This window comes from Lissotriton vulgaris, chromosome 3_1, assembly GCF_964263255.1.
Source record: "Lissotriton vulgaris chromosome 3_1, aLisVul1.2, whole genome shotgun sequence".
Taxonomy (NCBI): Eukaryota; Metazoa; Chordata; class Amphibia; order Caudata; family Salamandridae; genus Lissotriton; species Lissotriton vulgaris.
Genome location: NC_141689.1, coordinates 1,395,185,026 through 1,395,201,192, shown reverse-complemented (window position 1 = coordinate 1,395,201,192; position 16,167 = coordinate 1,395,185,026).

Below are 16,167 nucleotides of genomic sequence, written 5' to 3'. Positions count from 1 at the left end.
CTGATGCCAGCCAGCAGCTTTCTCACCCCGTCCTGACACTCGGCCCGCGAGGGGGAATACTGAAAAATAAAATGGTAATACATTAACTGTATTACCACTTTATTTTTCATCTCTGGGCTATGGGAGGGCATTTTAATTAGTGGGACAATGCTCCTCCGCCTTAATGGAGGCACCGCCTCTGGTTAATTGCCCCATTTGTGGGGAGACGACTTTGTTCCCTCTGCTGGGGAGCAGTGTAACTAACTTGGCCCAGCAGGCTGACAAAAGGACTGGGCTCTGAGCCCAAGCTGAACCAAGGAATTTTGAAAATTCTGGATGACCCATAAGGTGTGCATATCTGCTTGGGACCTGCATAATCAATCTTGGCACACGTGTTTCTCCATAGTTTTATGTCTTGTTGGACTTTGTAGGCCAAAGGGAAGTAAAACTGCACTCCAAGGCAGATTTCCCACTATGTGTATAATTAAATTAAGTGTCACTGCAGACAATACAATAACCCACACTTACTTTACCTGAGTGCCCACTAATAATATGACACACAATTGATGGACGAATGCAGAACAAATCAAAACATTCACCCCCAGTCAAGAGATCTGGGTTAAATCCATCATTCTTTTGCTCACCATGCCACCGTAGTTTAGACCTGGCCCCTGTACTGGGGTGAATGTATGAGATTGTTCTGCATTCTGTCCATCAATGGTTCTTTTTGCATTTGTCACCCCGAATGGGACGGGTATGATCAGACATGAGTCCCGTGCTCTCCATGCCACTGGAATCAAGCAATCCTGGCTGAAGAGGGGTGAGACCCCGAAACCGGTCCTAGGATGCTTGTTTCCAGTCCAGGGCGGACCTAGCCTGGCAGTTCGGGCTGGACTGTTCCCACTGGGTGCAGGGTCAAGACTGATTTGTATATGGCTGGATCCAAACTTGTCCTCCTCTCCCTTTCACTCCCCCTCTAACTCACCCCCTTCCTTCTCTACTGATCTCTCCTTCTCTCCTGTTATGTGTCTCATATTTTGATGTAACGTAACATTGTTATTATGGTTGTAACTTTGCTGACCTTATGTAAAGCGCTCTAATACCTATGGGTCTAGCCAGCGCTATGTAAAACTATTTAAATAAATAAATAATAATAATGGCATGGTGAGCAAAAAAACGATGGATTTAGGCCCAGATCTCTGTACTGGGGTGAATGTATGACATTGTTCTGCATTCTGTCCATCAATAGTTCTTTTTGCACTAATAATATAAGGTCTACCTAAGTCCATATCTAACCCTGCAGATTCCCCTGTGCGAAAGACTACCTGTGCGCAATTACTGATTGCCCACAATGGTAGTCTCACATGTGCAGCCCTTACAGGGGTGCACATGCAAGTGCACACATTTTCACTTGTATCAACTTAAGTGCCCCTTAAACCTGCCGCATCACAGTTGCCTTATCTTCAAAGGCAGACACTGGTGGTAAACATGCACAGTTCATTTACCATGTGATTACCGTGGGTAATACACCAGTTGTGAGGCTCAGCCAGAGTAAAGAGTCCAAAACCAACTGATCCAAAAGTGAAAAATCTGGACGGATTAATTAGGCATAACCCCTTTCGCTTCATTCAGTTATTGAAAAAGTATGTCAGGTCAAAATGGTGTCAGCACTAAATATTGGTGCCCTCAATGGACTGCCTCTCGAATCAGAATAGCAGTAGTCTATCCCACCACTTTGTCTTGGCGGCCTGGTGGAATCCAGGCTGTAACACTGTCTAGGCAATGGCAACATGTGTCAGCCAATTAGAGTGCCAGGAGAAACTTGACAGTGGAAGCAGCAAAAGTGGTACATGTACCAGGAAAAGGGTGCAAAACGTGAGTTTGTACCATTCCTGCTGCCCCAAATTCCTCGGTGGGCGTCAAGTCCCTTGCAAAATGGCTGCAATGACCCGTTTGCATCCCTTGAAAGGCCTGTGGAGTATATACCCGCACTAAAAGAGAGTTGAATCCTAGTGCCATGTAGCCAACATATACATGAATGCCATCTCTACATTGGTTTGAAAGAAGCCAGAGCATTCTTTAACTGCCTCACCCGCAGCTACCTCCGTGGCCTCTCCCAGAGCCTTCACTCCCCAGAAGGAGCATTAGGTAGAGGCCATCTTCTGTGTGGTGGAATGGAAACTTGCACTGGATGATACGGAATCCTTGATTTACATCGGGTGAGCTCCCATACACATCTGGGAATACCCTCACAGCAAATAGCACAAGAGCTATTTGTGAACTACTTCACTTCTTCTACTACGGTCCGTTAGGTCATCCATTAGAGCTGTTTTCAGACCTTTGCTTGACATCTTTGAGAGCAACTAAAAGCATTTCAAATAGAAACTGCAAATGCGCCAGACCTAGAGACAAATTATTTAGCAGCGTAGCTGCAATGGTTTAATCAATGCATATACTATAGAATGCACCCAGAGGAGGGAACCATTGCCTCGCAACCTGATCACCGGATCTGCAGGACATCTCCCCAGTCCTTTTGGTTCCCCCAGCGGCGCCTGCCCACTGCCTCCCATGAACTCTTGGTAGCAAAGCAATGCTGGTGACTCTGCTTATATGCAAACCCTCAGCCATACTCCTTACTCGCCAGACCGGCTGCTACAATAGCTGAGACTGAAAGCCTTAAGGGAGCATTGGGAGGAATAGCTGGGTGGACCACCTACGGGATAGCCCGCATAGGAGACCTTGACGGGGATGGAATGTTGCTCTCCTTTGAGGATTTATCAATGGAATTTGACATTCCTGATGGGCAAATCCTACTACACCAGGCGTTTTGGTATGGTAAGAAACCACTGGGGAAACTGGGAATTGGAACCCGCTGTTCACCAGTGCTGTCAGCAGCTCTGTACTGCAAAGGGTCGGTTCAAAGCAGTTACATGCTTGTATCTAGCCAAACGCACCTATGTTCTTACTGCCTTAACAGAACTGACGAACAAATGGGAAACAGACCTAGCACTACAGATTAATAATGCAGATTGGGATAAAATCATGGCAAATGTTCTCATCATATCTCGTAATGCCATATTTAAATTGATTCATTTTAATTTCCTACACAGTGCTTCCCTCACACCCAGTATGGTCAATAGACTTTACACAACAGCAATGGCTCCCTGTCCTAGATGTGGGGACCATGGGGCGGAAATGTTCCACATGGTATGGGCCTGCCTATCTTTGACAGGGTTCTGCGAAGCAGTAATGGACTAGGTCAATGATATTACTCACCGGGCGATCCCTTGCACACCACTAGCTTGATTCCTGGGAGGATTCCCATGTCCTGCCAAACGCAAAACCATTTCCAGATTTGCTGACCTGGAACTAATTTTATCCAAATGGGAACTAACCATGCAGTGGAAAGCTACCAGGGGACCGAGGCTGAATACATGGCGGGAGGACTTGATGAAATGGGCTGGTCTAGAGAGTCCTGCTGTACTACTCTAAATTGAAAGGAGGAAGGGGAACAATGGATAGTGCAAGATCATCGATCACCTGGTGATAGTCTGATTGCCCCGGTCACGAATACAGATACAGACACGAAAGCGCCTATGAGCTCCCTTCTATCCAGGAAGGGCTCGGGGGTGAACACCACTGAACATCCTCAGCCCAGATCAGAATCCCGAAGAGGGAAATCAGAATACACCAAGAGTGGTTCTGGAAAGTACTTACCTTATTTGGAATACTACATCAAACAGTATGGCGAGGGTGATAAGAGAGGGGGAGGCGGCGGGGTAGGGCTCTTTATTTTTAACAGCAGTAATGGGCATATACTGTGTCACGGTTAATTATGCTCTCCAACTTCATGTGTTGGGAGATACCATTAGCTTATGCACTCGGTACCATTACAGTGCATTAAACATGGTATACTCCTGATTTGAGTTGCCTTTATGCCGCTTTGTAATGTTATACGAAAACAATAAAATTATGCTTTAAAAAAACTAGAAGCTGTACATGCACTTCATTAATAAGTTCCAGTTTTACTTCATTACATGCACTTGCACCACGGTAACAAAGGGCGAAAGGTTTACCACTATTTGAAAGGTGAAATTGAAATAGAAGATTTTTCTTGTGCTAAGAGTTAGTAATTTGTGATCACAATTGTTTATACTTTTTTCGTGGCCGACAAAACGTTCAATGAAATTTCGATTTGCAGTTAATATGAGAAACAGCGAGTTTATGTGGTCTGATGTGCCTTTATTTTGTCTATGCTCTGTTTCTGCAATGCAAACATGGTCCTCGAGAGAGGCTCATAGCCAGACACAACATTGCTCACGTCCCTTATCAATGCCAGTTTTGTCCTATACATACTACTCATAGACACGCATGAATAAACAGTTAGCAGTAAATGGAAAATATTAAGCTCGGTTTTTTTCACAACGTACTCTCCCCTGGTTCCAACCGGATACTCTCAAATAAACTAAAGTTCTCGGTGCTTTCTCTAGTTTGTCTTTCCTTTATGTCCATGGACAATGCACTCCCCTGCACAATTAGTATTTCTGTTGAAAACTGCAGCCAGCCCTGCTACTGCTTCCTCGCTTTTTGTTTTGGAATCAGAAAGCACTTTTCCTGCGGATGGTATTGATCCCTGGGGACTCTGTTTGAGAACATTACATGCAAGAGAAGATTAATGTAAGGCTGGGCGTGATCAGCGCAAACAACAAACACATTTATTTACAAACACTTAAGGACAGTTCTTCTGTGCCATTAGTATGAGGCAATTTACTGTCAGTACAAATCTGCTATGGAATCGGAATGTACAATTTCTTCTCTTGTAAAGACTCGAGAGGATTAAGAGGACGCATTAGAAAAGGAAGGGCGCGTGGCACCACACGGTTCAACAATAATCTTTTAAGTGAACCCCATTCGCCAAAATATACCAGTTTCAACTGAGATCACGTGGCTAAGAAAAGAATCGTCCCTGTAAGAAATTGGGTTTTTGATGGAGGAGGTGCTAACCCTTCTCAAGCAACAATCACAATCCTTGTCAGGGTGAACCCAAAAAGTCACTAAATTAACCTATGCTTAACCCTCTGGTAGCTTGGCACAAAAAGTTTCAGACTAAACTTAGAGGCACTATGTTAAATATTTCAGCAGAACACAAAGAGTACTGAAAGAAGAAGAAGAAAGACTTCATTACTTGATTAATAAAAAACCATGCAATATGTTTCACATAAGTGAAATTACATTATATCCAAAGTTACATATTTCGAAAAAAGTTACTGCTTTGCAAAATACATGCATAAAAACTGGACAATTAGCACCTTAGTGAGGAAGTGGATGATAAGGTGCAGTAAATTGGCTAAAATGGTTAAAATAGCCTTGTACTATAAACTTAAAAGGCAAGTACAAGTAAAGTGCTATGTCTAAGACAATTTAAAAGTGTATCTTTTGCCACTGCAACAAGTGTTTGTGCTCTGTCTAGACGTCTAAACTCCCTGGACAGATGGTATCACCCTGCACCTGTTAGAAACAGATTCAGAAAAAAGTGCATTCAGAAAGTGTGCTCTCAGGCAAAAGTAGGTTCAGGAGCCCAATCCCAAGCACATTGACGGCCTGATCATCTCCCAGCCTTTCAGCTGCATAATCTAGAGACTCGACCTTTTTTGAAAAACGATAAATAAATTTGACCAGAGCACAGTTTAGGTTGGTATTAAATGGGTCAAAACAGGGCAGCACTGCTTCCCTACAGGATCTTGTACCCCAGGCAAACCACTCCCATTGTAACAACTCTCTCTGGAGAGTGCGATAAGGTTCACGGATGTCCCTGTGTGCTTCACGAACACAGTTTGGTTTAACAGAATGATTTTGTTTGTCTCAGCCCATGCTTGTAGTGCGTCAAACTGCACACCAGCAAAGTATTTAGCATTGTTGTCTATGAAAGCTATCAGGCGATAGTTCCCGGTGATCTTCTTGCCATCCCCCTTGAAGATAGGATCAGGAATCGAATAACGCCAAGAGGGAGGAATACTATTCCTCTGTAATATGGTTGAACAGTGCGGGGCTAAGTGTGCAGCCCAGAATATTTGATCCCCTTTATATATAGCTGCTGGTATACCGCCTGGGCTTGGTGCCCCATCTCTGCGGCCTTTGTCAAATTTGGGACTAGAGAGTCATTGATGAGACACCCAGGATTAGCCTGATCACCGCACGTTGCAAGATGTTCCGGGGGGTTGCTCGCCTCCAAGCCTTTCCCTGAGTAAGAAATTGATCAAGTTGCAGCTGCTTGTTAAAGTGTTTTTACATGAAATGATACCATGTTGGCTCCGAGATGTTGGAGGTAGCCACATATGGAAGCGTACCACCCAGTCCATTTACAGTATGCCAGAAATTCAGAGTTGTTTGACCTGGTGTCATGCAAAAGTTTTGTCCAGAATGAGTTCCATATCTCCCTTTGGATTTTCCTTTTCAACACCTTCTTGTGTCTTTTAGCCTCCCTTAGACTGCATATTATTTTTGGGTCCATTGGCGACCTTTTGAGGCTTCTCCACAACTTGTTGGTTCTTTGTTGGGACTCCTTATTAGGTGGTTGGTTCCTCATCTTTGTGTGGCCTGCAACTTTTGTGTTTTAAAATTTGTTGTCCTTCCCAGTACTGGCTTGCCAATTTTTCAGTGAACCTTGCGCAGCTACAGACTTAGGGGGTCATTATGATTGCGGTTTTTCAGCATCCTCGGGGCCGGCGGAAGCCACCGCCGGCCCCGAGGATGCGGAAAAACCGCAGCGGACTGACCAAAGACCCACCGCCACATTAGGATGGCTGGTGGGTCCTGGTTTCCGTCCGCAGCTTTTCCGCCGCGGTCGGCTTACAACCGCGGCGGAAAAGCTCTAATATGGTGACGGTGTCTTCCAGACACCGTCCACCATATTAGGATGGCCTTTAAATTATGCTTTTCCGCGGCGGGTTTTCCGCCGTGGAAAAGCATACGGAACTTCACTGCGGGGGCCCGTTGCGGGCCCCCTAGGTGAAGGGGGGGTGGGGGGTGCACATGGGGGGTACCTATGGTACCCCCCTGCATTTGCATGAAGAAAGCGGCAGGCACCGCGCGGTGCCTGCCTCTTACTGCATGCAAATGCAATGCGTGCATTTTTAACATTGCGGCGGGTGCAGCTTGAAGCTCCACTCGCCGCAATGTTAAAAATAGAGGATGTGACCGCAACCCTTGCGGTCACATCCTAATTGCACAGGAGGGAACTCCGCATGCCATGCGGAGGTTCCCTCCTGCTCTGGGGTCGCGGACGGACGCAAGTCCGTCCGCGATCCTAATCGACCCCTAAATCTCCCTCTAGCTTTTAAGTGTTAGTAAGTAGTACTTTGGCTTCTGAAACCAGGTTTGAGAGGGAGTTTGTGATACACTTGATGCGTTTGAGGTTGATTGTGTAACCTTCAAATCCTTGATCAGCTGTAACATCATGCATGTCTAACTCGATGTTGAGGGTAAGCTCTTGAGGGCGGTGATTACTGCCCATTTTTTGCCAAAGCCAAATGAAGTGATGTTATTCATTAGTGGAAGGCTGACAAAAGTATAGTCAATTTTAAGGAAGCCCCAGTGTTTGTTAAGTATGAGAGGTCAGGTGGTTTGTTGGGGAGTATTCGGCCATTTAGGGCTCTTAGGCCAACATGTTCCAGGTTTGCTTGAAGTGCCTGTCCTATCTTGTCCTCTTTGTTCCATCCTGGGGGATACTGAGATGGAACTGCCCAATCACCATCTTGCCCCTCCGTTATCTCATTTGAGGGTAGGCCGCTTATTAGCCACATATTGAAATCGCCTGATATCATGATGGCCATACTGGCATTCTCTGATCTGAGGTTTAAGATTATGTTGAACAGCTTCTTAAAGAGAGCTGCCCTTGAACTTGGATTAGGGCTGTTGTAAACGTTTATCAAGGTTGTTCTCTTTAGCTGGCCTTTAGTTGGTTTGAGAGTGTAACAACCTGATGTTCCCGGGATCGGGGAAGGCCAGGATAGAACAAGAGAAACAGACTCTAGTTAGCTTTTGCTGTATTTATTAGCGAAGAACAGAAGAAAGAAGTAACCGAATATCAAATCAAACGGTACCGGAAGTCATAATGAATAATACAGTAGTAAGCAGAAGTAAAGTCAACGATACCCATTAACAGCACCGGTCCTTTTGCCTGTCAGGGGCTCTTACCGTCCTCCGCATGGATACCGGTCCCGGTATCCGCCAACGGAGGGCACCGTGCTAAGAAACGGCCGAAAATGCCGTTCAAATGCTGCTAAGGGCGTAAGGTCAACGTGGTCGCTTCTATTCCAGTGTAGGTGCTCTGTCGGGGAAGTACGAATTTGGGAATGCCCAGCCGGGCACTCTACCATGCAGTTCGAGACTAGGGAGCAGCCGCTCAACCTTTTCTACCTTCGAAGCCAACAAAGGGGCACAGTAATTGACCACCGTGATGCTTCTCGTGCTTCTCAGCAAAGACGCGACAAACACCTCAGTGGTGTGAGTCTCTCCTTGCTTTTCCCAAAAAGGAGCAACTTTTAGTATCCAAGGAGCGGGGGCAGATAGCAGCCGCTCGATCTTACCTTCGCATTCTCTGCTCCGGTCCGCTGTGGTTTATTCGCAGGTTCTGCCGAGACGCTTCAAACACCTCCGCGGTGTGCGTCTCCTCCTACGTCTCTCTCTGAGGAGTGTCGGACAGACACTCGAACTTGCTGTAAATTAGGGGAGCGAGGTGCAGAGAGCAGCCGCTCGATCTCACCTTTCTCTCCTTGAATCAGGTCCGCTGCGGAATAAGAATGCCTCGGTTCCGTGTCCTAAGGCTGCAGGCAGGATCACAATATCCGACGCCACGTCTTCGCCGAGGTACGCTTCTAAAGGCGTTTCCGGTCAGCGCTCAGTCTCGCTAGGCATGCTGGTCATTGTAGTTTCTGCCCTGCTGCCACCTTGATCGTTTCTCTGCAGGAATGCGCTGTGATCAGGGAATGGCACGGGTGAGGGGGAAGTCATGACAGAGAGATAGGCCCACTACTTATAGCCCTGTAGTGTCATTGTCTTGTTCCCAGGAGTGAATTGCACTAGTGGTAGATACATATATTGCAAGGCCACCACTGCAGCAGCCATACTTCAGTTGTTTAGTAGCAGAAATGGTGTGATTTGTATGGCCCTCAAGATGGTGAGCCTTCTGTGTCCAAGTCTCTTGTAATAAGACAATTTCAAAGGAGTGTAGCTATGAAAGAATGTCTCGGTCACCCGGTTTATTAGCCAATCCGTTGATGCGCCAAGAGCATATCTTAAAGCAGCCATTCAGAGGGACCAGTTAAATGGCTGCTATGTCAATCTAGCAGTCGGGTTGAGTTAAGAGTTCCAGACATGCCCAATTTTCTAAACCTTTAGGGCCAGCAGTTTGTTTTTCGTGGCCACCCTTCGTTCCCTTTGTTGGAGGTGTCCGAGTTTTGCCTAGTGTGCCTCTGAGGACCGAGTAGACCAGTCTGGGTTGAGCTGTTGTTGTGACCTCATTCGTTAGACTTTCAAAAATGTATGGGTATCCAGATTCCTTTGGGGAGGTGATGATGATCCCCCACTGTTTGAAGGTATCAGTGTAACCCAGGACTTTCATAGCTAGCTCTGTAGTTCTCCAGGTTACCTTGGTTGTTTCGTTGTTCTGGCCAGTCCCAGGAGCGATGAACTCTATGGATATGATCTCTTGCGATGTGACTTCTCCAAGCGTGCCCACGGCTTAGATTAGTTTTAGAATGTTACCACAATTTAAGGTATCAACTAGACCTTTCGACTTATATTCCAGATAAAATAACCTATAGGCAGTTGCAGTTTGAGGTTGCATAGTATCTGGACAGCCTTCTTGGGCTCCAGGAGGTTTTTTAATGTTCCTGGTCAAAAGGGGGAAGGGTGATGGATTGGACTCAGTAGTGACAGGTGGAGTGAACCAGTCGGGGGCTGCTCCCTCAAGACCATGAAAAGTACCTGTCATCCCCATTTTGTTATTAGGCTGGTTATTGAGAGGTGAAACTAGGACCCCTTCCTGAAGGTTGGAGTCCATGCTCGAGGTGGCAATTCTAGGAGGCTACTGAGGGTGTGTATGGGACTCCTTTTGACTCATCCTGACTCGCCCATTGTCGTTGTGTAGGGCACTTGCTTGGTTGAATACCGCAGTATGGGTCTTTTGGTGTTTGACTGTCCCGTTCCAGTTGATTAGTGGGTTATTCAACCAGATGCGAGGGCCCTCCGCTGACATGCTAAGGAACAAGTTAACTCATCCTTGCTTAACTATTATCCCATGAGTTGCAGGGAATCCTGAATTGCTGTCGTATCTAGGTGCACAAAGTCTGGTGGGATGCGCGCTTTAAAGGATTCCATGGTGTTAGTCTTTTGCATCAAGGGGGTAGGGGTTGCGTCTAGGTGGCTGTTTTTTTAAAATACTTTTTATTGGCATTTTGCTTTATTGTAATACAAATACAGTGGAGATTTTAAAAAACAAGATCCTTTACAATGTTACATTGACGGTGTTGTTCAACAGCAGCGATATATATGACGGTAGTAAATAAAGTTTCTTTCTGATGTACAATATTCATCTCAGTATATGTGTCTGACATTGATATTTTCTTGTTTTGTTCCAGCAGGAAGCTTCTGAATATATAAGCATCTTTGAATTATTGTATGATATGTATGAGTTGCTTTTCCCCCTGAAGAAGGGTTTTTCATCCCTAAATGCATTGAGATTGTCCTGAGTTGTTCATGATCAAAATACAATGTCAGTTTGTAATGTTTGTAACTCAATTACAGAATTGTGTTATCAATGAACAACATGATCTTGAGTGAAAAAACCTTTGAATTGAAAAATTAATTTGGTGATACACTGTTGTAACAAAAAAATCAATGAAATAAGAATTTATGTAAAATTTTGTGAGTACAGTTTTGATTTTGGATTACATTTTAAAATTTCTAAATATATGCAGAAACCTTATGGACCGCGAGCAGTGCGCTTTGAAGTGGGGCGGAGTGTCTCCGTCTCCTATGAGCATCATTTTTTTGAAGGAGAATGTTGGCTGTTCTGCATGGTCTAATATGTCTTTAACGTGTGAGATCCCCAGCAGGTCCCATCCTCCGAATCCATTCAACTTCAGGAATTCTTTAAGTAGTCCCCCCACCCAGAGTGGGGTTTCCCTTGTAACTCAGCTGTCCCACTTCATTTGTATTTCCGCTTTCTTCCACGCTGTTATCACCACTCGTGTGGCCATTAAAAGATGTGCACTTCCCTTCCCACCGTACTGGTAATGTGTATGTGATTGTTTTTCAAACTGTGTGCGTTCCAGTACGTATGTGGGATGGTTTCCCGGCCTGTGTTCCCAATCATTCACCACAATCAAGTGGTCCGCCCAGTAGTATGCTCTGAGATCTGGTAAGGAGATGCCTCCATTATATTGGTTGCGTTGCAGTGGTGCAAGTGCTACTCTGGGGGTTTCCTGTCCCATAGGAACGTCCTCAGTATGCCATCAATTTTGATGACTGCCCCTTCTGGTACCGGTTGGTACGTGTTTTGAAGGATATATAGGAAGTTTGGGAACACTATCATTTTGTAAAGCGCAGCTCTACCCAGTAATGTTAGTGGTAAAGATTTCCATCTGTCTACATCTGCGCTAAACTCTTTAAGTACTCTGTAGAGATTGTGGCTCAGAGCTTCGACCTTATCTATGGTGACATATATTCCAAGGTATTTTATACCATTAGATGCTATCTGGAGTTGACTGATGTGTCTATCTGACCCTCCATCTCGACCCACAGGATATAGACAAGATTTCTCCCAGCTGATTTTATACCCTGCATGTGCACTGTATTCCTCAAAGCTACCCATAATGCCCGATAGTGTCTTTTCAGGCTTTGTGACATACAGAAGAATGTCGTCGGTATATGGCTGGCCTTATGTTGATCTTTGGGCGGGGTGGTGACAGCTAAGTATTTCCTTGTTTGAAACAAAGGGTAGGGCAACAAATTGTGGTTCAAAATTAAGTTTTTGTTACGACCCTTCCTTCAGCAGGGTGTGCCCTGTCAGGCCCAGCTACAGAGGTAGATTGGTCCCCAAGAGTGCTGTCGTCAAGTGAAGTGTGCAAGCAGTTGCCTTCAGCATTGCTAATTATAGTGGCCAGTTGGAATATAGCCTTTTACATCGCTTGCGTTTACAAGGCATGCGATTATAATGCGGTCGTTACAACGACCACCTTGTTACATCGGAGTACCATTACAGCGCAAGCGGTTACAACGACTTGCTCTAGGGGGCGTGCTGGACTTAGGAATAGTATAATTTACTATTCTAATTCCAGTGTGTGCAACAGTAGGGAAGGTGTTGGAATAGTAAATTATACTATTCCTTAGTTTAGAGCGCCCCCTAAAGCAAGTCGCTGTAACTACTAGCGTTGCAATCGCATGCGCTGTAACGCACGCAATGTTATGGCTGTTTCCCAGCCGGTTGCTGCGGGAGTTCGACCTCAGTTACCATTTAACTATTATCCCATCATTTTGACCAGCCTGGTGCCCATTTTCATTCCTTCCTCCCATCTTCTGGAGCCCCACCGTTGAGCTTTTGAGGATTTGCGTTAGCTGCTTCTTTTAACTCACCCACTAGTTTTGTCGTCACATCCGGGAGTGGGCTTAATTTATCAAGGACCGGGATCAATTACTTACCTGGCAGGGACCCTCGGCGTCTGCCTGGGCCCGTTTAATCAGATTGTTTAGATTTGTGATCTTATCAATAATGCTGGCTACATACAGAGCCTATGTGAATAGGAGGCTGAACCGTATGTCCATTTTGTTGGCTTGAAAGGAGATTGCCTCCACTGACCTCTGCAAGATCCCTTTGATTCCTCTTTGGGGATTACTGTGGGACTAGTGTTCATAGGGGCTTCATTTCCATAGGATTACACCATAATCTTTCATTCCTTTGAGCGGAGGCAAGATAGATCTTCTGCAAGATTGTCAGAATCTTCTTCAATTAGAGTTGATTGGTTCAATCCGTTTACCAGAGGTTTTTTTCCTTCTGGGCTTAGTCAAAGCATCCAGGGGTGGTGACGCCCCTTCTTGTTAGTCCGTTGTCAGTGAAGTGTGGCGTACCTAGTCTCCTGGGGCAGTCTGCTTCTTCTCTTCTTCCTCTATCTGAGTGATTAGATGGGACAAATCTTCCCCATCCAGTGATGAATTGAATGAAGGCTGCGATAGGCCCCCATCCACCTTTGAATTTGATGCTGCATCACTGGCTGGTCTCTCTGGGCCTCTTTTTTCTCTTGTTCTGGAATGGCTTGCCCCCAGGGTTTAGTGCCAAAGAGGGTAGGCTGAGCCTCCACCCAGCCCAAGGCAGCGCAGAGAGCTGGGACACCTTCCTTTTGGAGGGGCCCCCTAGTACGCTTAGGGGACCTGAAAGGTTTGCTTGTTCCTGGTGTTGCATCTAGCTGAGGAGATGATGGATTTAAGCCCCCCCCCCCCTTACGTATGGTCACTTTATTTTATTTTTTTCTAAAGTTTTGTATAGCCAACATGACCTAGTCCTAGAGGGTATCAGAGAGCTTTACATTACATAAGAGGAAGGCAGGATATAGATGTAAGAACAAAAACTTGTCACATATATGAACATATCATAGTAAGTCTGATATGTATAGAGGATCATTAATGTAGTAGTGATACACTGTACAGGAGTAGTCGGCAGGTATATAGTCAGTAAGGCATAAGGTGTTAACAATAGAACATAAGGTTATGGCTCAGAGGGATAGGCAGGCCCTTAAGACCTGAATTGCTGAAAAAATAGGTGCCTCTGCATTTTTTGAGAAGTTAAATATTAATGTAACCGCTAGCTGGCAGAGGGGAGTGCTGCGTTCTGAAAAACTGGTTGTATGTGCTGTTAGGACTATCTGGAGACCTCTTATTGGTGTAGTTGGTGTTAAGTCAAGTATCTCATCATGGTCTGCCCTCCTCTTCCACTTCTTCTGACCCACCACCGGCCCTAGTGATTTTCCAGAGGGCATTTCTATGCAGAATGGGCTAAGTAGTGTTTGTCTTCTCTTCCGCCCACAGTGATAGAGTAGCCCGATAGTCCAGTGCCGGGTATGAGCAGACTCTTAGTCAGGCTAACGGTGTGAACTGTGTGAGCTGCGTAGGGTAGCTGGAGACTGGAGGTTAGAGCTGGGTGCAGGCTGTAGGGCGTAAAATCTGGTTGCCACTTTCTGCTGCCCTTTTCTTCAGTAGTGGTGTGCCGCCTCATACCTTTCCTGAGAAGTCACTTGTGGAGGGGGCAGGAGCACACCCTATTTCCCACCAGTGTCCTTGAGTGGCTGTGAGTTTGTCCGACTGTGACCTTAACCTCCTGGCTTGACCCAACTTAGCTGGGCTTAATGTCCCTTTGAAACCATGAATTTGTCCTTTATCTTCCCTTGTTTTCGTTATGTTTCCTTGTGTCCTTTATTGGATTGTTGCTGGTCCGTGGGGATAGAGGAGCCAGTTACAATTTCAGGTGCAGGGGCAAGTGTGGGTGTGGGTAGTACAGTGAACACAAGCTGCACCAGCCTAGTGCTGCCCGCTTCGGTAAATCACCAGCAACCATAGCCACAGCTACCTGAAGTTGCCTACAGTGGCCCCTCCTGTGTCGTGCTGGGAGCTGAAAACTGCTTGGTATGCCGTGACCCAGCTATGAGGCATGGTACTTGCTTAATGCCTGATGCTTATTGCCTGGGGTGTGATTGTGGTAGACAGAGGTTGGTGGATGTATGCACTGACGAGTGGGGGGGTGAGTGCTGCTGGAAGATTGGGATCACCTTGGCACACCCTCCTGGTCAGCCCTGGAAGGTTTTCAGGGATTGTCAGAGGGCAGTAGATGGTGCACATTGTGGGCGGCTCGCCGTCTCCTGCCTTAGGGCCCTGATTCTGCCCATTTCCCGACTGCCCAAGCACCACTACCGCCACCACTCAGCAACCGCCAGAAGCAGTCTTGTGCCTGCTCCGCCTTGTTCTTTGCTCCACTAAACCCCACAGTCCTCGTTGGTGTCAGCTCGGTGCCTTCTCTTGAGCTCCTCCCATCCTCCAGAGCAGGCCAGAGTAGCCGCTCCGGGACCAGACCTCACGGCCTCCAGCACCACCCTCCAACCGAGGCTGACTCGGAGATGCAGGAGATAAGAAGCTGGTGGGTGCGACTGCCTGACTGTGACGTGATATGCCTGCGATGTTGGTCTTGGTTTTGTAGGGGGAAGCTGCTACTGTCGTTACAGCACTCACATATGGATCAGGGCACCGCACGCCACGGGCCATAGACCTAAAAATCAGACAAGAACTTTGTCTGTGACACTGCACACCACGGCACTCCCACTGACCAATGAGACAAACAGCAATAAAGTCAAAACATAACACAAAAGATATCCCACAGCTCTTTAGAACAAGCATTTGCAATGCAATCGTTCTAGCCTTTAGGGCCTTGTAAGTGTTAAGCCGGGGACGTGGCCTAGCAAGATGGCTGCGTAGACGCTTCTGTCGGAGCTCCCTTCAGCAGCCCATCTAATTGTCGTTATCCTGAAATATCCTGCTCTGGAAAATTGCCCAGACTACGTCGGAAAAAAGTGGCTACCCCCCTATGTGTTCAACTAAGGCGGAGAACAGACGATCGCACCGAAATTAGCAAGAAAAAAGACGAGCTCTGGGGATCCGGGAGGCGCCATCTTGTGTAAAGAGAGAGAGGGTGGCGGCGTGCAATGACCGCAATAGACAGCAGCCCTCTGAGACTCCGGTGAGCGATCAGGGACACAAGAACGAAACGGAAGGTCTGATGACAACAGAGGCCACAGAGAGACCAGAGCGGAACCTCGAAGGTAAGAGAGAGTGGGACCCGGCCCGCTCACAGTAACAAAGAGCTGCCGGCCCTTGGGGTCTGGTCCAGCGCGGACTGACCACGTGACCCCATGAGATCCAATAGCTCAAGGTGAGGGTCAAAGAAAGCTGGGCACTTGGAGGAAGGCCCAGACATACAAAAAGAGGAAGAGATGCCTGGGGAGCGCGACAATTAGAACAGTTGTCCACGCTAGACACATACAGACCGGAGGGAACATACAACTACAAAGGTCCGGAAAGGAGGCTCACTTAAGGGAGTATTATATGGATACTGGGTTGTAGGAATTGTGCAACCCTAGAAAAGCA